This window comes from Synchiropus splendidus, chromosome 4 (assembly GCF_027744825.2).
Source record: "Synchiropus splendidus isolate RoL2022-P1 chromosome 4, RoL_Sspl_1.0, whole genome shotgun sequence".
NCBI lineage: Eukaryota > Metazoa > Chordata > Actinopteri > Syngnathiformes > Callionymidae > Synchiropus > Synchiropus splendidus.
Window position 1 is genome coordinate 27,087,030 of NC_071337.1, and position 22,586 is coordinate 27,109,615.

Below are 22,586 nucleotides of genomic sequence, written 5' to 3' on the forward strand. Positions count from 1 at the left end.
GTCAGAACTTGGCAAATGAAAAGACCACTTTATTTTCCACCATTCTGTTCAGTAGCTTCCAGGTTTCCTTCATGTTTCTTCAACCTACCTCCCCATTTTTGATCAGAACTAGTGGCTTGACATTAGTATATATATATATATATATATATATATATATATATATATATATATATATATATATCTTGGATGTATTGGATGTGTCTTGTTCTATGGTCCTAGACTCTGAGCGGAACTTGGTATTAGAGAATAGATGATGCATGACACAGAAAGCACAAGGATTTAAGTAAATGTTGTGTTGCATTTTAAGCATGACAGTGTTGGAAATAAAAATCAAAGTGTCTCACCCAACTGAGTTCATCACCGTCAACAAGCTGCACAATCTCCTCTCAAGGGAGGGACAGAAAAAAAAAAACAGGTCGCTCTTTTGCATTTGTCATATCTCCTCCAGCCCACAGTGACCGCAATGTGTCTAAGACACTTTGGCTCACAAAGGAACGATCAACAGTGAGGTGCCAGGGGACTTGATGCATTGAGGGAAATGGCTCCCCAGTAGCCATTTTGAATACACCAGGCTGAAGTCTTTCATGTGTTTCCTTCTCTTGAGATTATCCAGAGGGATTTTCATTTCCTCTCGACATGAGCGAATCATAAAGCACCGCAGACAGCGGTGGGTCATCACATACGATGATTAAAAAATACTTTGTGACAGCCTCAAGCAGGCGCCACATGCCCTAAACGCACCAAACAGTCGGAATAAACTGCAGTTCACGCTGCCTTGAAAGAATAAATCGCAATTCGTTTTTAATCTTGTTGATAATAAGGTAATAAATAAATAATCAATTCATGTTTTCATCAGATTTAAATGTTCTGTGCCATGTTAATTCCAGGTTCAGCTTCATCTATATGAAACATTCTCATTGTGTTGCTGCCTCTAACCAGCAGTGAAGCGAGATCTCATGCTTTAATGACTAAGAAAAATACATTAAAAATAGTTGTCTGTTGCAGATTCTCATTGTGCAAGTCAGCATCACTTAGCAACACAACCACTGTGGGACAAAGATTTTATTTTACGGGTCATCAAGCAACATGGCTACTTAGCCCCATGTGGAGCGGACTGAAACACCGCACAGCAACATTTACGGGTTGAGATGGTTGCACTGCTTGAGCTGATTCTTGACAACACCCAAGGTTCACCACAGTCGATCCACTTCAGTAGTGTTCCATTATTTGAACCAACAACGCACTGATATGCCTTTCCTCTGCATCACTCAATTCTCTCTGGCTATTCCATGCCTCACGTTTGACTTCCACAGAATGTTGCATTAGGTCATGAGCTTGCTTTAACCCTGGCTATACATGAATCAAGCGGCATTGCGTGAAAGAATGTGTGAAAAGCAGCGCCACCACTGAATGTTGGTCATGGCATGAATGACATAATGAAGAGTGAAAGACAGATGTCTGCAACTTGAAGTATAGACTCTAAACTCCATGCCCTAAAGAGTTTTCTAAGATAGCCAATGAAAAAGCGCTTCCCGAGTGCATGATCGGGTATGAGGCGCCGACGAGAGGAGGAGAAGGCGGGAAGTGACCAGTGCATCAATCACAGCTGACAGCTGAGACAGACGCAGCAGCTTCATCACCGTAATAAGACGCGTCGCCTTGCAAAAATCACGTTCGGCTAATGAGTAATTCCGGCGTCTCCGCGCCCATGAAGACAAGAACGCAGTGTTTTTCCTTGCTCTCTCTTGCTCTCGTGTCTCTCTCTTGCTTTTCATGAAAAACTGTTCAGGAGTTTTGTTTTGGTCTAAACACATCTATGTTCAAATACATAGCATATATCACTATGATCTCAAATACATTAGTTCAGTTGACAAAAAATATGCATTGTTGTAGTACAATGTTACTGTAAACAAAAAAACAGAACTTTTTTTGACTCTGGAGTGTCAGTTCAAGACACGTGCCAGCTGTTTCCACCCACTAGACTTAAAGGATGTGACATTTGTTTGAGTGAAACGGAGGAGCAAAACCTGGTTTACATAAAATCCTGCCATCAATCTGCCAATGAGTCCCAGATATTAACTGTAATTTAACTTGTCACTCTTCCAGCTGCTGTAATAGATCTAACACGGGATGCTTTATTCAGCCAAGTATATGTATATTCTGCATGAAAGCGACGTGACTTGTTGAATATGAAGAAGACAAATGCCTCTGGTCCTCTTGACTGAATGACCACTCCAGCCCGTCTGATCTTGGCTGACTTCCCTCCATTGAATTACCTCTTCAGGGCTGCAGTTCTGGGGGCCAAGCTGGGGCCTCGCTGGTGAATATTAGATTGCACGCCTCCAGATCTCATTAAAGGAAGCAACAGGACAATGTCTGCATCTGAAATGAGACTCGAGGCCATCAAACATCCCAACTCCCTGCAGGACGGGCTGCTTTGATTGATATTGTCTTCATGCGTCAGAGGGGAAGATGTTGTTCTCAGCAAACATAATCATCCCACTTATCCCAATGGCAGGAAAATTGAAATTTGGGGCTGTGAAACAAGCTGTAAACCACGCACATTACACTGCTTTCTTGTATAAACGGGTCAAACAACGTTCCACACCTCCACTCCGCTCGCCTGAGATGCTTCTGTTTTTGAGTTTTTACACCTCTCATTCCTGCGCTACATTTACTTCATCCATTTAAATACAAAGCAGTTGAAATATAGTTGATACGATTAAGATTCAAATGAGCTCAAAGGACAAACAGGTGGCAGTAGCGTCACAAGACTCGTTCAAACAACATACACAGTAAGCAAGGAAGGACATTGTGTAGATGTCAATGTGCGCGACCTCTGATACAGTCACCTGTTCTTTGTCCTTTTATCAAAGTTTCCTTTCATCACCAAATGTGTTATTAGATATGATTTATCTGACTTTGGAGAGAATTGCTCACATCCGAATCTTGACCCTTGGCAGCACTTTCGGTGAGCGTCGCTCATGACTCCAGCTCAACAAGGCGGGAGTGAATATGATGACACACGTGCTGCGAAGAGGGGTGGGCGAAAAGAGACTAAAGTGATATGGTAGCACCTCACAGAAGTCAAGCATTAATAATGGATCAATGGATTAATAGTTGTGATGGCAACATTGTGGTTTTCTGGAGGGACTGACTATTTAAAGTGATGGACAGAGTAACGTGGACGATCGGACAACCAAGCACTTATTCAAAATATTGGTCAGACACTTACATTGAGTGGACGCAATGCAGATCCTCCAGTCTTCTTTGGAAAATAACCGGGATCTGAAAAGAAGACAACTCTGAGTTAGTGTCATCACTAGGTGTAACTGATTATTACTGCAGCAAGCTCCCAACAAAAGTAGAAACAACTGTCAAATGACATGATATAGAACTTCAGCCCTCTAGAGGTCAGTATCATACTGACAGGAAATGCTTTGGTTCCACCCATCAATTCACAGTTAAAATGACTGAATAACAATGTTTTTTTTTACTTGTTTTTCTTTTTTTATGGTTAATATAATTAGTTATAATATGTAATGTGTCATCATGTCATTGGGACAGATTTACGTGTCTAACACTATACAGTTCATTATAAACTCATAGAAACAAGAAGAATTTAAACATATAAGACAGAATTTCTCTTTTTTTACCCTGTTGCATGTCAATAAACATTTATTTCAGAGTAAGGGAAAAATAAAAGATACTTCAGTCTTCATTCAAACCAATGAATCACTTCAACCAAACAAGTTTTCTACCAAGATCATCCGGATTAATATTCTGAAGCGACTGTCCGACAAGATAAGCGGCAGCAAATGAGATAACATTAAATGACAGCAAGTGAAATGAACAAGTGACCACCCACGTCAAATCTCTGGCCCAGAAAAACACAGCAATATTTAGTGCAGTTGGAGGAACATCAGAACACCACACACTATCGATAACAATCCCGAGCTCATATAGCTGTGTAGATCTTTCCATCTATTTATTAAGAAGATGAAGAGAACAGACCAATGGTGGATCCAGAGCAGCAGCCGGGACGCAGGGCCAATATCCGGTGTGAAGATATCACCCAGAAGCAAGGGTCGTACAATGAATCTCATACTCCTGTGGAGAGTGAGGAGGCCGGTGGGGCTGCTTGCATTGTTCTGCTGAAGCTGTTTGCTTCCTTCTAACCAGACTGGCAGCTATGACAACAGTCGAATCCATGGCACAGTCAAAGTTGGCCTAAATAATTTGGCAGGAGGATAGCAACCCGGCTGTTAGCAAGCAGACAGAAGATGAATACACCTCCGTCCTGCCAAGCCTTTGCACGGGGGCTTGTGTGTTTTTGTGGGCCGTCATGAGACAGCCATATGACACTGTCTGCTTCACCCACTCATCTTTTTATCTGTTGTTGCTGAAATGTTCATTATGCAGGTGTCAAGTGGAGTTGAGCTCCGCGCCACCCTATCATGAAGACCGTGATTTACATCTTTGGCTGTCAGGTGAGTTATTTCAGATTTGTTACTTCAAACATCAGATTTAGTTTTTGCTCTCCTCCCTGTTGACATTCGCTCATCTTCATTTTACACATTGTGTTGACCAATCCACAACATTAATAACGTAATAACATCATTTTAACTTGCTGCACTGGATCCTGTAATAAATGCGCACTTATTTGTTTTATTATTTTTTTATTTCATACAGCATTTAGTATTAAGGCAACTATGAAACAACGACGATCGTACTGTAAATAGGTTTTTAAAAATACTGTAAGGTTTTTTAAAATAAACTGTCATGTTAGCCATTTGCTAAAGCGTGTGGTCACATTGGAGGAGCGTCAGCCTCACGAACAATTCAAGATGCACTCTTGAGGGGCTTAAGGCCTGTTCACTTCATCTCTCACTGCAGCTGTGTATCACATAGATTGGGATGATTCTGACGTGACGGCGGCTTGCGAGCGACTTATAAAGGGACAATGATGTGCCAGTCAATCCTGATCGACTGGTTGGTTGCCACTGCTTTAAAAGATACATTAAGCTTCCCTTTCACTGTAGCAGCTACTCTTCTGTCACCCCTGAAAGTCTTCGCCACCTGTCCCACCCATCCTGCATAGTCACCTCCCTTGACATCCGTCCCTTCATATGGATGACTGATCCCAAAGACCTAAGCTCCTCAATCTTCGCAGCTGTCACCACATTTAAAATGACTACTTGCTGCACATTTGAGACGTGTATTTTAATAAAGCTATGAACTGTAGCCAGCAGCTGCAGGTTTTGTTTTTTTGGTAGAATATTATAAACAATGATCTATCTGTTATATATAGTACAACAAAAATATTTCCAGATAGAAAATGCAATAAAGCATGTCTGATGTTGACATGACCATGAGAAGCGCTGTCAAGTGTCCTAAACGCATCGGCATTCAGCCGTCATCTAGTCGATGCACAAATAAGGGAATAAACATGAACAAAGTCACTCCAGCACATCAGTCTGTTTAGTGTCGCGGCGGAAAATAATTCAATGTTTTGTTTGCCATGTGCTTTTGTGCAAAGAAGAAGAAATGAGCCTCTGCTGTCATTCATCGTATGATCCTGGCTCGGCTTGTCACTCAACATTTTTCTCTCTGCATCAAAGGCTTAATAATCGCTGAGTAACAGATGCTGAAAAAGGGTGTGGAGCCGCGTACAGTGTTCCCGCTAATGACGCTGCCTGTGACGCCTCAGACTGCGTGACATTTGCCAATCAGTCGCTTTGCAGCGTTGAAAAAAGCAACAGTCACAAAGTGAACACATGCAAATGAAGAGTGAAGTTGTTCCATGAATATGCGAATCAGGCTTCAGCGCTGTTCCTTAGATTTTTGAAGCAGGATGAAATGGTTTCATTAAACGCAGAGAACATAGAGCCGTCAGGTGCAACGCTGTTGATAAACCGGACTTTCAAGGAGCAAGACAGAAGCAGCAAACCTCGCTCGTTGGGCCCAAACGGAGCCATTGCTTTTTTTCTATTGAAGAGACAATGACTCTATGGTCTGTTTGGTTTTAAACAAATAAACCCTATTTTTGTCATTCCATTGCAAGAGCTGCTCTACCACCAACCACTGACCACTGATGGTGCGCCAACGGTGCCCTTCCTCAGTTGAAGATGATTTGACTCCCCATTGTTGAGGCTGATTTCAGTTAGAGGAATGGCATTGAGTTACTTGTTGTCTCCAGGAGCTGCTTAGAACACACAAAACACTTTGGCTGGAACTGTCATAGTTTGTGCTTTTACTTTGTCACTTCCTGTGTTCCGCTTCCTTGTTTTCTTGTTTGCTTTCTCACCCCCTCCAGCTTCATGGCAGTGCAGCTGGTTCTTATTTAACTGATTGCCTCTGCAGAGATTTATACACCTGGAGAACCAGCATGTACTGCCAGATGATCGTCTTTTGTTCTCATGGTACGTCCTCTCTCTAATTCGCTCTGTTCGCTTGTGACCCAGTTAATCTCTCTGTTTTGCTCTGCGTTCATCTCCTCGTTCTGTCACCTTTGTCTCTCTTCTCACTCTATCTCGCTCTCCTATCGCTTGCTCCCCATCTTTAGCTTCCTCGAGTGTTTGTGTTACTCGCTACTTTAGCTCAGCCTGTGTGCTAGTTATTTCCTCGGTTAGAGTGTTTGTTTTCACCTCTACCGAGCATCTTTAGTTTTGTATCAGAGTTATATCTGAGTGTTTCTTAGTTGTCCCCATTTTCAGGCTTGTATTTCTTACACCTGCTTTCTGTTTCAGGTTTATCCCCTCTGTTCGTGTTTGTTCTCCACGCTACGCTTCTGGTGTCGTCGCCCTCAGTTCACCTTATTGTTCGTGTTTGATTTGTGTGTTTATTGTAATTATTCGCTAACAGAACTTGCTCATCCGAGTTCTCTGAGTTTAGAATCATCTGCTCTTGGGTCATCGTAGATTAGCAGTCATGACAGGAACCTTGAATAACAGCCACCTCTTCATTGCATGGAGAGTTGTTCTGATGGAGAAACCAAAGTAATGTGGCATTATCTTTCAGCACCAGACGGGCTCCACAAGAACATTACAGCAGCTTAATGGACAAGAGTCTTTAAAGAACTGAAGTAACTTGATTAAAACGCAGTAAGTAGACGGAAATGTGTTTTTCCCTAGAATTAAAAAAAATGTTTTGCTTCCAACTGAGTGGTATGCTGATCCTCAACGTCCCGGTGGGTAAAGTGAGATGCCCTTGAAGCTGGCACTCAAATCAGACGGCATAATAACATTCAGATGGTCTCTCTGCATGATGGTGACACATCACTGGCCAGCTCCGTCCCTCTGCTGCTCCGTCCTTGGACGTCAAAACACACAACCTTTGAATTTCAGGGGAGAAATCCACACTACAAAAGATCTACGAGGACGGACTCCAAAAACATGATTTGAAATTATTCAGTTTAGACTCACAGCATATCAACAGCATTTTTCCATTTTTATTACAACTAAAATCTGAATTACAGTGTTTCTGTCTTCATGTAAAGGTCAATGTAAGACACAAAGTAAGCCAACTGAGAGTTATGTCTCATAAAAACATAATAAATAACACTTGCTTTCTTTCTGTAAAGAACGTGTTTCACTATATTCTACCCAAATGGAGGCTGATCCTTGTCAACCTTTGCTCTCCATTATTTCGCACAGCTCCGCGGATTGTGCAGAAAATATCTGTTTCCAGATTAAGGAAAGTGGCCGTAGCCACGACTGACTGCTGGATTGTGACATTCTCTCTCAGGTTGTTGTTGTCTTGAAGGGGGCCAACTGCATTTTTTTTTTTCAAACTTGAAATGCTTCTATTTACAAAGTTGTATGAAGATAAAGTCAATAAAATGGCCACAAGGACTGAGGTCACCACAAAGGCATTGACTGCACCTTAAACTAATCCACACATGCCTCTCTCTCTGTCAAAAACACACTTCCTCAATCTCACTGGAAAATCTATAATGGCCGCATCAAAGAAGTACTTCAGTGAAGGCAGTAGTTTTTTTTTGTTTTGTTTTGTTGGTGTGTGCAAACTTGTAGAACTGTACCTGTGGTGACCTATTCTTGGTAATTCACCTACCTGTGAGGATTAAATCTAAATCTTCAAAATAACTGTCAGTAAGACGAAATACATGTGTGTGAATGAGGGGGACCCAAGTGGACAGGTGAAGTTACAGGATGCAGAGATAAAGAAGGTGGTGGATTTTAAGTACTTGGACTCAACTGTTGTGTGACAAAAGGGTAGGATGAAAGGGAAAGTGTACAAAATGGTGGTGAGGCCAGCAATGTTGAATGGTTTGGAAACGGTGGCACTGAGGAAAAAGACAGGAGGCAGAGCTGGAGGTAGCAGAGATGATGATGCTGAGGTTCTCTCTGGGAGTGAGCAGGAGCAGTAGGAGACAAAGTCAGAGAGGATAGACTCAGATGGTTTGGACATACAGAGGAGAGAGACAGTACATTGGTAGGAAGATGTTGAGGTTGGAACTGCCAGGCAGAAGGTGGAGAGGAAGGTCAAAGAGGAGGTTTATGGAGGTGGTGAAGGAGGACATGAGGTGTGTAGGTTTGAGAGAAGAGGAAGCAGAGGACAGGGTGAGATGGAGGAGGATGATCCACTGTGGCCACCCCTGAAGGGAGAAGCCGAAAGGAAGAGAAGAGGGTTTAGGGTGAGAGGCTGGGGAAAACATGAAAGTCAATGAAATGTCCCCACAACACATATAAACATGACGATGAATGGGCATGAACATCATCCTTTCACAGACGTGTGATGTTGAATCTTGCTGACACTGTGAGGCAGCATGATGGGGAACACTTAACTGCATATCAACTGACCCTTACAGCTCACCATATTCTCTCTCATCTCAAGGGTGAGGGGGAGTTCAGCCTCTCACATTCAACATTCACACAAAAAAAAACACTTAGGTTTGGCACTTGTGCAATCACATCACATGACATGGTCTCCACAGGTGCCACGTCGAGCATTTCCCATTGATGCTCATGTGAAGCACATTGGGCTCACTCACCCGGAACATCTTTGTCATCAGTAATCTCTCCTCCATGAGAGTGGGTTGGTTTTACATTTAAGCGTTGAGTAATTGGACGTGACACCAGAATTAAAATACCCTCAGACAGGTCCAACTGCTCTCATGAATATATGCACCACTTCCATCTTGCAGCGAAGTGCAGCGCATTACAAACAGCTGTCAGCTGCCTGATTTTTCAAAGTAGTTGACTTAATATTTTTGCAACCACTTCCAATTTTGTTTGTTAAATTACCAAATTGAATCAGTCTTTACTTTGTTCATTTGACATAAATTGCGGTTTGCATTCTTGGGGACTCTGAAGCCAAGGTGCACCAAGGTTCGCAGCGCTTAACGTCTGGTGCTTCAAATTGTTCAGCACAATTTGGAAAACAAAAACCAAAGAAAAATAAAATTAAAAATGACTAAATAAACACAAACACACACACAACCTAAGCATAGCATGTCTAGTTCAGATTTTTAATAAGAGTTTTTGGTAAAGAGGTAAAATCTATGATATGATGGAGTTACCAATTTTAACGTTAGCGATCTAGGGTCAAACAGAATTAACTGTTTGGGCACCTCATTCAACTTTACAAGATATTTACGACCTATTTCTGAACCTATTTCTGTGTTTTTGTGTTCACCCCTCTATAGGGTCTGAACACAAAAACACATTTACCGTGATGTCAAGGGATTCCTACTTAAGTGATGATCATTGTTATATAGTAAATTCCTTCTTTTTTTACAACAAAAATGCCTTATTTATTATTCTAATTTGCTCAGCTTAGTGCTTTATACACATCAAAGACCGTCTTATCACTACAGTCGAGATTTGTAATTATTACAAGAGAGCAGCTTAACCTCTGTAGCTGTAAAGACAAACAAAATGTAAAATAAATAATATTAATAATAGTAATTGATTTTAAAACATTGATTTTAAAATTTGCAAACTTCACCCGCCACATCAGTGAAACTGGTAATTTTACATGGATTATGCACCAATGTCTTTTTGTATAGATGCAAACATTTTCAGAATTATCTTTACTCTGCTTTTTTTTCCTGAAAACATCTGCTTGTGCAAAAGTCCACTTGAAAATTGTGGCTATTTGATGCAATGAGAGTGAGAATGTGTCACACTCAATATATATAGATGGAACTGCAGAAACAGCGCACTGAAGTTTGGCTGTAAAAAAAAAAACAAGGCAATGAGGAGTTTGGAGGAGTCTGAGCATGCAAGATAAAAATCAGTTTTGACAAACTGAACTGTTAAAAAAGACATGTCTTGGAGAAGACCATAAGACTATGTAATGTACGTGTAAGTAAAGGAAAGGGACATAAAACTGCACGGCAGGTGTGAGCTGGCATTATCAGCTCCTGGGATCAGCCCAGCAAATTTCTCAAGAGTGGTCTTATCAGGCATCAAGCTCTCCATGAAAACGCTTTCTAAGCACAGCCCTGATGCTGTGTTAACTCTGTGGTGATGCAATCATTGCATTCCTGCTTTTTGCAGACGATACGAGTCCTTTGACTTTCCAGGCTGGTGACCTTCAACGTTTACTGGGAAGGTTTTCATCAGTGTCAAGTGGCTGATGCGCAGATAAGTGCAACGCAGAAAGCTGTGCTGCCCGTCACTGTTTAACATGGTTACCTCTGCTGGATAAGCCTTCAGGCAGCACCAGTCAGAGCAAGCCTGAAACATCACGTGGTTATTGGTTATCTGGTGTGGCTTCGGAATACTCTACGGGAGGCAATAGGGTAGGCTCATGAGTGGCCTTAAAATGTTTGCTTCTCTTCAGACTTGACTTGCTTGAAGTAAAGTAAGGGTTAGTCTTAGGCGCCATCCTGAAACCAGACTGTTTTTCTGCTTATGTTTGCATGGTTGGACAGCTACCTAGAAGAACAAATATCTTGCTTCTCAAACCTGGTGGAAGTCATCATATGGCGCTTTACAGGAATGACGCATTGATTCCCCAGACACAATACAGCCGTGAACAGAAAACAGGCAAACGTCAAATTACTTGATTGCAAAAGTGAACAGTTTTGTGAGTCTCCCAGCATGTGAACAAAATTTCCATGTTTTCAAAACAGTGCTCTTCCATTTGCTCAATGCTTGAGCTCGTCCGTGAGGCTGCTGACAATTACTGTGATGTCAGACTCTGTTACTGATGTTAAAACGCAACTTTATGGTACATAGCTTGGGTAAAATGCTGGAATCTCCACCAGTGAGAACACCTTCACCTTCACCTTTTTCTGCCGCTTATCCGGGGTCGGGTCGCGGGGGCAGCATTCGGAGCAAGGAAGCCCGGTCCGCACAAACCTCCTCCAGCTCTTCCCGGGGGATCCCGAGGCGTTCCCAGGCCAGACCGGAGACATCATCTCTCCAGCGAGTCCTGGGTCTTCCCCGGGGTCTCCTCCCGGTAGGACATGCCCGGAACACCTCCCCAGGGAGGCGTCCAGGGGGCATCCGGATCAGGTGCCCGAGCCACCTCAGCTGGTTCCTCTCGATGTGGAGGAGCAGCGGCTCCACCCCGAGCTCCTCCCGGATGACCAAACTCCTCACCCTATCTCTAAGGGTGCGCCCAGCCACCCTGCGGAGGAAACTCATCTCAGCCGCTTGTATCCGCGATCTCATCCTTTCGGTCACTACCCAAAGCTCGTGACCATAGGTGAGGGAGGGAACGTAGATCGATCGGTAAATCGAGAGCTTCGTCTTGTGACTCAGCTCCCTCTTCACCACGACGGTCCGATACAGCGACCGCATCACTGCTGCCGCTCCACCAACCCGTCTATCAATCTCACGCTCCCCTTTTCCCTCACTCGAGAACAAGACCAAGAGATACTTAAACTCCACCACTTGGGGCAAGAACTCTCCACTGACCTGGAGAGAGCCAGTGAGAACGATAAATGCATATTTATAAAGTAATGGTTACATTTCTTCCCCCCACATAACTGATGTTGAATGACTAATACAGCACAGTATTGACAAACGCGCACCAATACTGAAGATGAAAATTGCTATCCGGGAGACACGAAGCCCAACCATCCCATTTATAGACAAGGGCAACAATAGATTTTGTGGACTTCCCACATGAATGTTGTGAGGAGACTCAAGGAGAAATGTAAGAAAGGACTGTGATCCAAAGCCTCACTCAGATGAAGGAGGTCAGACTGCTTTGCGGACATTTCAGAATGACATTTAATCATTTCAGGGAAACAAAAAACCCTCCTGATCCACTTTATGTTGTTCTAGAATCTACACTGCGCAAATGGAACTAAAATCAACTCTCTCTTGATGCTATGACGAAGCAAAGCTAAACCTCGACGAGCAGATGCAATTCACATTTCAAACCTGAACAGTGGTCTTCAGGCTAAACAACATTCCCAAATAGAAAGTCTATTTTTTCACCTTTCAAGTCGACAGTGTCGCCAGCGGGGACCAAGGTGAACCGACAAAGAGTCAGTCTATTTGAACTTTATTTGGCCTTTTCAGTCTCATTGAGATTCAAAGAAGTGGGTCCAACGCGTCAAAGAGAAGTAAATTGCTCTGCAGCCTCAGCCAACATTTCACGAGCACATACTTATTTTAAACCTTTTCCAAAAAAGATGACATGATTAAATTGAAAAGAAAAAAGCCGTCACGGTTGTAAAGAAATGGGTGGATATCAAATGAGTGTATGTATGACAGTCTTTGCCATTTAGCACTTGAACTGAACCAAAGTTCTCTTTAGGCTTTGTATACTGCTCTGTGTCATACAGCAGTTACATCCCCCGTCAGAACACCAAAGTCATTATGAGCACTATGGATCCAGCTATGGTTTATCACTCTTTCAGTTGTTCTTGGTTTTCAGGTTGCTAAAGGAGACCGCATGTCACTAACCCCCTCCGTCAGGTCTTATTTGTTTGGACTGCTTCCTGCTCCCGCCTTTCTCTCCTCCTCTCTTCCAGGATTGGGGGGTCTTCTTCCCACCACACAGGTGTCACAGACACACACACACCTGAGCTTAATCATGTCATCGTCCTCTGCGCTACTTGAACACCGGTCAGAAGACAACCGGCGTCAGTTTGTTGCTTGTGCTTGCTCTGGTATGACCCGCTGTGCCTGTATTCATATCGTGAATGATTCCTCTCCTGACCGTGGACATTTTGCCATGTGCTTTGAGTTTGTGAGTTTGTCTGATTCTTCTCTTTTTTTTCTGTGCCTATTTTCCATGGTTCCTTTCGCCCCCACCCCCAATCCTGTGGACTTATTTCGTGCTCTGGACTCTGGACTCCTCCGTTTGTTTGCGCTCAAGGACGTTTTGGTTTCTGAATTGTTTGACTTTATTTTCCGAACTCTGTATCCCACTGTTGAGGCTTTGTACTGTCTTGTTTTTTCTGCCTCCTTCTAGCGTAGAAGTAGAACGTTATTCAGTTCGTGTTTAGCACTTTTTTGTTCTTTGTTTTTCCGACCTCCTTCCAGTGCTGAAGCTGAGTGTATTCAGTTGATTAAATTGTTGGATTTGACCTTCGGTCTCAGTCTCCTCCCTGCTGCACTTGGGTCTCCCATCTCAAATTGACGCACCGCATGCTGCAGTAAACAAATCATTGGAGACTAAAAAACCTATCAGAATTGTAAATGTATGTGTCATAAGACGTGGGTAAATAAGCTGCAGCTCTCCCAGTGTTTTGTTATGGCAACTATATCTCTTTGTTTACATCTGAACATTATTTTCTTTTTCTTTTTAAACTCCACTCATAAAAAAGTGGTCGATGATGATAAAGGTTTGGACGGATACTAACAGTGTTCCCATTCTTGCCATCTCTACCGCTGCGTCTCCGCCTGATTCAAAAAGCAGCACCAGTATAATCCTTGCCTCCTCCTCCCTTTGTATGTGACCTTTCATGTGATATAATCCATTAAGAAAGCAACTAAGCGACTGTGCGCACAACAGCATCCCTGCTGAGCTCTAGCTCAACTCTGTATATTACCAGGAAAAAACAACACAGTGCACTTAGCTACTGTAAAGACTTAAGTGGAACAGTAAAGAAAAAAATGACTCAAAGTAAAGCGATTCATTTCCATCACAAAGCACTTCTCATTTTCTTGGGGAGTAACTTCTGAGAAATTGTGAGGAACAAACTGGTGAGTAATTGGTCAACGTAATGATGTCACCCAGGTTGAATGACCTTCTAGTGCAGCGTGTGTCAGCTGTTGAAGAGTGGGATGCCATAGAGCCAGAAGAAATGTGGGTTATATAACATGGACTGTTGCGTCATGTCAACTGGTTTGGGCTGGCTGGCTGCTGTGCAGCCTGTGAGCTCCTATGTGACAAACCAATTTAGAGCTGAGCCGAAAACTAGAGTGGAAAATGTGCTGCTGTTTGGAGGCGTCCAAAATACAGATCAGGAAAGAGGAAACACGTCTGAAAACCATCCTTCCACTGGCAATTATACAAAATCCACACTGCTTTTATTTTGGATATTTACCATCATACTTTCACACAACGTCAATGTTATTCAACAAACCAAGTGTGTGTTATGACCAGTCATTCCAAGGGCACATTTCACCACAACTTTCACGCATGCTTTTCAAAGTGCAGCTGTCATTTCCACGACAATTATTTCCATCAACAAGTTAAATGCCCACGAGACGGAAAACAAAGTAAATGAATGTGCAACATTTCAGAGGGAAAAGCAAACAAATTGATGACTGACTTTTTTTCCTGCTACACAGCCTGCAGCATCCCGAACCTGTTATCTCCTAATTAACGCTCTGCACTGACTGTTCTCATTTAATCATTAATTTTTTTGTAGTTTTCTAAAAAAAAAAAAAAAATTAGTAAAGAACCTTCTTTATGGTTAGTGGTTTAAATATATCATATAGCGAAATACCTGAACAAGAATAGAAAGTGGGGTGGAGAAATCACCTTTTTGTGATGAAAGCATAAATAAAAGTTGCAATAAAATGCAACTGATACCAGTACAGTTATTAACCCCACCAAAATATTGATGTGGTCGGTGAAGTCGTGCTGTCAGTCTGTCAGCAGAATAAGTTGAAGGTGATTCACTGAACTTTTCAGGAAATGTTGATAGTGGAATGAGATAAACAATTACATTTTGGTGGCAATCTATAGTTCCTTCTGCATTCAGGAAGTTTTGGAATGGTCTGTTACATTTGTAGCTTCTATGAAAAAACAAAAACATGACCCTGGAAAACGGGGCTTCCAACCAAATCACTAAAAGAAAAATGACATTCATGAAAAAGATTCATGCAAGAAAACAAAGCTTTTTAAGCTCATAAAAACATTGTTTTAAAATTGTTTTTTAACTATATGTGCATTCTGCATTGATACATTCCAATCCACTGACACGTAATACAGAGATTAGCATTCAGAGGGGGACCGAGCGGCACAATCAAGCCCCTGACTTATTGCTGCTCCCACTGCAACATGCAAATGGAAATGAAGTCCCTGAACTTGGCCATTGAGTATTTACATGTGAAGATTGCAGTACTGCACCTGTGAGTGGATGGTTAACACATTCATATTCATCTGTTGACTGCAGCTTAAATGCAAAGCCGAGACACAGGTGCTCCCCATTCAACCCGCATAGATTTTTCAAAAGAAAACTTAGACGTGGATGAAAGAATAGTGGAGGTTGACAGTTTGACCTGCAGCTCTTCGATTGGTGGAAAAAATCAAAGGCAGAATGAACTAACTGGTTTCTTTGTGCACCACTTAACATCAGAGGTTGGAATTGATCTGTTCTTTGAAGGTGGTGCGTGTGAAGTGTGAAAAACTGATGAATAGATTTAAGGCCTTTTCAAGTCAGAGTATTAAGAAAATGTCGGTACTACATGGAGAAAGTATAAAGGTACTACAGTAGCCCGGAGAGCTTCTGCATCACAACAGACATGGCCACCTTATGATGTCTGCGGTAGCAAATGATGAAGGTTTTTCAGAAATGAAGGGCTATAAAAGGCCACAGTCAGTGTCTCTTGAAATGTCACAAAGTGGTCTCCCTCAAGACTGTCAAAGTTAGTGCATTAACTGTAGTGAATCTTAGTGTTGCTAATATTTTTGATGTGCGATTAAGGCACATCTGCTTCTTTGAATGGCCCTCCATCTATCCTGAACGCAGAGACAGTAGGAAGTAGACAGGGTTCAGGGACGGTTATTCGAATGGCAAGTTTAGAGACATGTCAGATTGTTCTTTGACAAGGCTTAAGTTATTTGCAGTTCCTGTCTACTCGGTTACCACCTGACTTCCCTGCGTCTCGTGGAGTATTCACCGGGTGATGAGCGTTCCCACTCTAAACTTGCTCATGTTGCCACGTTCAAGCAGCGCCGACGCTGAACTATGGTGATTTCTATCATTTCTGTCACCGGTGCTTACGCTGCCAGCTCCGCAGCGATCACACTTATCAACTACACATTCACCCCAGTGTTCCAGCACAGCAATCGTGCTCCAAACATAAGCAATAAAACTGTACTGAAACACTCCAACAGGCTGACTGAGAGCTCTTGTTCATTCATTCCAGGTTTTTGTAAAATATTACATTTTGATCGGTCAAATAACACAGCAAACCTGTATCAACACTTCACTTCCCCGTCAGTTCAAACATGACCATCCTTCCAGAGGCATCGTCGCCACGCTCTTCTTTCAGATATGTAATGAGAATGTTATGCTTTTAGTAGGGCTTTGAGCATTCAGTACCTCTGAGATAATTTCTCTTATGTGAGGTTGTTGTAGTAAACAAACAAGGAAAGTATTATTGGCCACTCTTGTGGTGCTGAGCTAGTTATGAACAAATTTATAAATAGTTATTTCAATCTCCTCGAACACATTGTAAAGACTTTACACCACAAATTGGGACTTTTCTATGACCATTGTTTGTACATCAGACACATTCTCTTGAAAACCCTTGTGTAACTTAGGGAACAGAGACCAAAATAATACAAGGTCATTGCTTCTGTCACAGAAAAGGCTCTCAAAATAAATATCCAGCACATATGACTGAACTGTTAGCTAAAGCAAGACTGCTGAAGTTAGCTGTGCTGGTAGAGAGACAAACACTGCGGGTCATGGTTAGAGCTAGAAATGGACTGCAGCTGCTATCAACGATAAAAAACTGTTTAAATTACTCCTGATGAAGAGGAGCAGAGAAGAAGAGGGGACTTCTACTAACCATATGCTAGAACCACACTGAGATACATGCACACTGCAAGAGAGGGAGTGAAAATGTGGAACCCACAGACAAAGGAAATTAAAAACTTGAGTGACTTTTAGAACAGATACAAAATGTGCGATTAATTGTAAGAAGGACTTCTTCCAAATGCAGTACAGAACGTTAACAGTGAGAACCATCAGAGAATGTGGAGTTAAAGAAGCCTTTTGAGGCCAGTTCACACTGAGTTTACACGATGATTGATAGCTGTGATGAAGCACAGAGGCAGAAATGTTGAAACAGTGACATATGAGGCTGAGCTTCTGGGGTAGAGATGATCGATCTGACAATGCTGCTGCTTGCCCCCACAGTTTTAGTTCAGATAAGGTCATCCCTGTCTATGAAAGAACATCTACGTGTTGTGTACAAGCTGCTAAACGTGAGAACAGCTTGAAGTCCTGAAACCTTTCTCGGATGTTTGCATTGGTCATCAATATTCGTTGGGTTAGCAAACGTTCGAGGTCATGCCTTTATTACGTCAGACAGTTTTGCATTGGCCATCAGTTAGTTTTTGGTCGCTTGCAAAAATCTGTCCCTTATAACTAGGACACTATCTCCTCCACAGTTTCATACAGACGGGAACTAAATAATATTACCATTAAATAAAAGTTGCAGTACATATCTGTTGGAGTTGCACAAGTCTATTAAAGCAGATTTTTTTCTTTTTCTCCTAGCAGCCACAAGACCATCACCCATCTACAGCCTTCAGCTCATTTCTATTTATTTCTTTTATTTTTACAGTTATGTTGGGAAAGTGCAAGCATGACTGTGTAGATGGGAAAAGGGAGCAAAAGCAACCATCCGAACGATATGAATCACCTTCCACTGTGGTGGTATTTGGGTGAGTGTGAGGAAGAAAGAGCATATTTGTCTGCGGACGCATGTGATCTTGTGTCTGACCTAGAAAAGCAATTGCACCAATCAGAAGATATCTGTCATTTGGGCGACACACTGCGCAGCAAAGAAAAAACAAAAAAAATAACATCAATAATGTGAATTGTATTGACTTCAATGCAACTATCAACAATCCGTAAAAAATTTTACATTAGATTATAATTTGGGACATCTGTTTTAGTACCAAAAAATCACAAATATCATCAGTCTATCCAGTCAGAGTCAGAGTACATTCACGTTCATTGTGTTAGCCAAGGTGTCTGTAGAGTGAGATGTAAAGTGCATCGCCAAATAAATACAATTGATTTCAACGCTTGCAGTGTCTTTACTTTGAAGGACGGAATAACAAACACAAATATCAGTGCAAAAACAAAACACTGAGTCGTCGCTCACGTTTTCTTCACAGCTGGCACACGGCCGCCACGCTGAGCACGAGATCCTGACCGGAGGTCAGTGGGGTATCTTATGGGGCGAGTGAAAAGGGCAGATAGCAGGGCGAGGAGCAGAGGATGCCGTGACATTTTACCTCTCATTTTGAAGCCAACATATGAGCAGAAGCAAGAGTCGCGGCAGATCTGACTAAACCGGGAGATTCTCGAGATTCATCATGCCTCTATTCGTTGTCAAATCCAAAGACTCTAGAAGACATTCAATGTGACAGAACCCAGCCATCGCCACCCCTCCCGTCTTTATGCATTTACATTACACCCAGACATGTTCTCAGCAGAATATCACATCTGGTTAAACGCGCCAGTCTAAGAAAACACAGCGATTCAAGAGCGACAACTCAGTCAACACGCTCAGCCATCCTTCAATGATGCATCCATATTTCTACGTTGACACATATGCCCTTTTCAATTATTGATAGTGTTGTTCTGTGCAAGTTTTTCAACGGCCTGCTGTGAGATAAATATTATATAACGCGTACTGCAGCGGCACATTTAGCCATCTAAATGGAGTTTGACAACCACTTGTGAGTCTAAATGCCATCTTATTACTGAGTGAATCTACTTTGTAATGAAGTAGATTTCAACGGACATGAAATTATAACCCATACGCAAGCGCTACTGACGCAAGCATGACACGTAGCACTGGCGTAAACCTTCCACGTCACCCACTGTGAATTGGATTTTGTGCCTCTGTCCACTGTTAACAGGGAGGTAAACCATCTGGAAGTGTGCCTGTCTGTGCATCAGGCTTTGAAGATATGCTCAAATGATTTCCACTTAAAGAGGCTCATGAGCCCCCTGGCTTTTCATACATCTATGAGGAGAGGTAATGCCCATTGATTTCCATCAGGACAGATTACGGCAACAGCTTCACACACTCTGAATGCGCTGCTCCCCATTTTAGAAAGCGCTGGCTTCATTCAGGCTCCAGTCTTTGTTCAGAGCAGGCCTGCTTGTTGCTCAATACAGGGTATTAGTACTGAGTGAAGGAAATGGATGTTGACAAACCGCACGCACACACACACACACACAAGGAGCGGAGATTCTGTGCGACTGGTCAATTGCAAAAGAGACCAATTATGGACCTCTCTTGTAATTTTGGATGACATGGCTCACAGCAGCTACAGCAGCCAGCTCCTTAGTGGCGTCTTTCAATGTCTATATGTCGAACATACTGAAGTATAGCTATTGAAGGGGTTGATGGCGTACACCTGAATAGTTTTGTAGCAACTCGACCATCAACTCCAAGGATGCATTCATTCATGTCCCTCATGCTGCAGTGGTTCCACCAAGAACCCTGGGGACCCATCAGAGCTGACAGCTTGTTTCATGCCGGCTGCAGGCACAGAACAATGGGCGTCCACTCCTGGGCTTTAGCAAATGATCCTGGTCATGAAAACTTTCTGTCATCCACGAGTTCAATGCAAACTCACAGTTAAACATACCCTTGTTTGATATCCATTGACGGGGACCTAGTGATGGTTTGGGACCAGTTGCTGTTGGAATCCATGCGTAGCCAAAAGTGTTGCGCGCTGACAAGGTCAGATGTTGAAAGTAAAGTCACTCCACTTCAGTGGAATCTAGCAACTGAGCAATTCAGAACATTAATCCCTCACTAGATCACAGTACACCTTTTGTAATGTGAATACAATGTCATGGAATTTCAAAAATGGTAACAGAACTAAGTACTAAACATCAAGGAGAATAAAGCGGATGCTTTCACTTCAGTAGTTTCTTTGTACCAGCTGTTTCCTACAGTCTTTCGGGATAACCAAAAAAGTATTTTTCAGGGGTTTTCTTAAGTGATTGAACAGTCTGTTGTTTTATTTTTCACAAAAGGCTGCTGCTTTTCAAGGTGTAGGACTGAAGATTAACCAAAAACAATCACCCATGGAAGCCTTCAGGGCACGGCTGAACAAAAGGCAAAAACATTAATATCCCGCACTTGTCATGAAATGACAACCCCGTGTGTCCCTCTGAGGTTAGCAATCACGGTTGTCATGAATTTCCATTAGGCTTCATGAAAAATGCGAGTGATTCATGGGTGTCAGCCGCCTCCTGGCCTCATCAAGTGGAATGCATAGCGTATCCTTAACTCATTCATCCTCTATAATGGGATTGCACCCCGGTTGTAGGGACAACTGTCAAAGACTGGAAGTGTGGTAATGGACTGAGCTCCCTTATAATTGGGATGCCACACAAACGGCAATGATTTTTACTTCCAGAAGGTATAGACATGGTGTGGCTCCTTAAGTGTAACTTTACATATGGCAAATAAAACAATCCAGCTATTAAAAAGAAAGAGCTAGTGCTAAGATGAGGTAGGTTTTGCCTATCACTGTCCATTTTTGTTTTTGCAGTGAACTTGAACATGTTCTTTTTGGGCCTGAAAGCTTGAAAAGGTCGGGATGGAAAAAGACAAAAACCAGAAGTGTTCAACTTATTTATATGGTACAAACAAGAACTTTAGAATTACATATATATATATATATATATATATATATATATATATATATATATATATATTTTGTCAAAGACAGGCTTCAGGTGAAAGCAAGATGTCCTTTTTTATTTTTTTATTTTTACTCAATAAATCTTTAGATCTGCCAAGAAGACCAAAAAGTCGTGCCAGGAGATGGTGTTCATAAGCCGTTGATGATGAAGTGGATGGCTGAAGTTTTGATTAGGTTTTTATCTGCTCCTTGGACTCTTGAGGATGAGCAGAGATTGATGGCTTGCACAGAGCTGACACGCTCTGGTATAGTTCTGCTCAGCGTGGCGTGTGATGTGGCACTAGTAGATAAGTAGCGGTAAACCACCCGTCTGATTCATCCACTACACAATTAACATAAAGCAGTGTTTGCACAGAAAAAGATGCAAATACCACAGAATATTCAAAGACTTAACTCTGTGAGAGAACTAATCCGCTTTTGATGTACCTAGAGCTGATTTCCATTAACACAACCTGACAGCTGAGTTTGTCATCCACAGCTTCTACAATTGAAACTTGGAAACATTAGTGTGTCAAAGCTCTATGTGAAACAGCTTGAAGGGATCCATATCATTTTCCTTTTGACCAGACAGGTGTTTTGTCTTGTCATCAGCACAAGTGTGAAGAGGAGAGTCCCAACTTCTCTATTGGGTTTGGAGTTGGCCCACCAGGGAGGAGGAGCTCATAAACTCACAAGATGGAGAGAAGAAGAAAAGACAGAGGAATGAGAAGAACAGAGACCGAGCAGTGAATCCCACTTGGATGACTAAAGGTACGTACACACCGAACGCGACATTTCTGTCGCTGTAGCGCCAGTCGTCAGCAGCAGGTAGCTTGCTCAGGTCGTCATTAGTCGCCACCTGTCCGGATCGAAAGTAGGTCAGTCGCCGGGGGGCGTGGTCTCAAGTTGTTGTGGACGGTGGATTGAAGATGGCGGAGCCGGTGCTCAAACTATCGCTACTTATTAATTGAAAACATGGAAAAAGAGACGTCTCTCGTTTCGTAGCATTCGCCAGAGCCGCTCACACTGGTGAATTTAACTTCCTGCTCCAGCAGCGTCACCGGGATACGGCCGCTTCGTGCGGTACTTCAGGCGGAACCGCCGCGAGTTGGACGACCTGTTGGTCCGGATCAGTGGCCGAATACAGGACACCAAGTGCCGCGGTCTGTCCTCTGGCGAACGTCTGTCTTCGGTAAGCAACTCGATGTGTAGTTATGTACGGCGACTTGTGTCCAAGTCTTTCTGAACTGTCATCAGTTCATGAAGTCCGCGGTCGTATCTGCTGTATGCTTGAAGTAATTTTCGGAGTTATATAATCTGTCATCGTCAATAATTTGTACACTAAAGTCTTTTCAGTGAGCGCCACTTTGTGGTAATCAATGAATGCAACAGTTAAATGCATTCTGATGAAACAATTTATCCTAGATGCACTGTTGTATGGTTGATATATGCTTTGTTAAATTATCACCAACATATATATGTTTACATATCCATGTATGGTTTATATTTTGCAGGTCTTCGGTAACAGGAGA

At 42.4% G+C, this 22,586-nt stretch overlaps 1 protein-coding gene across 3 annotated transcripts in view; it reads right to left on the reverse strand.

Annotated features, from left to right (window-relative positions):
* syt1a (synaptotagmin Ia) overlaps nucleotides 1–22,586 on the reverse strand; it is a 137,392-nt gene that overhangs the window by 97,660 nt on the left and 17,146 nt on the right. For 2 of the 3 annotated variants that reach the window (XM_053863121.1, XM_053863124.1), the window contains exon 2: nucleotides 3,236–3,288. The gene's annotated coding sequence lies outside the window, so the exon portion shown is untranslated. Of the gene's footprint in view, nucleotides 1–3,235; nucleotides 3,289–4,014; nucleotides 4,034–22,586 lie in introns of those variants that run through there. The other variant, XM_053863122.1, reaches the window with a different exon arrangement.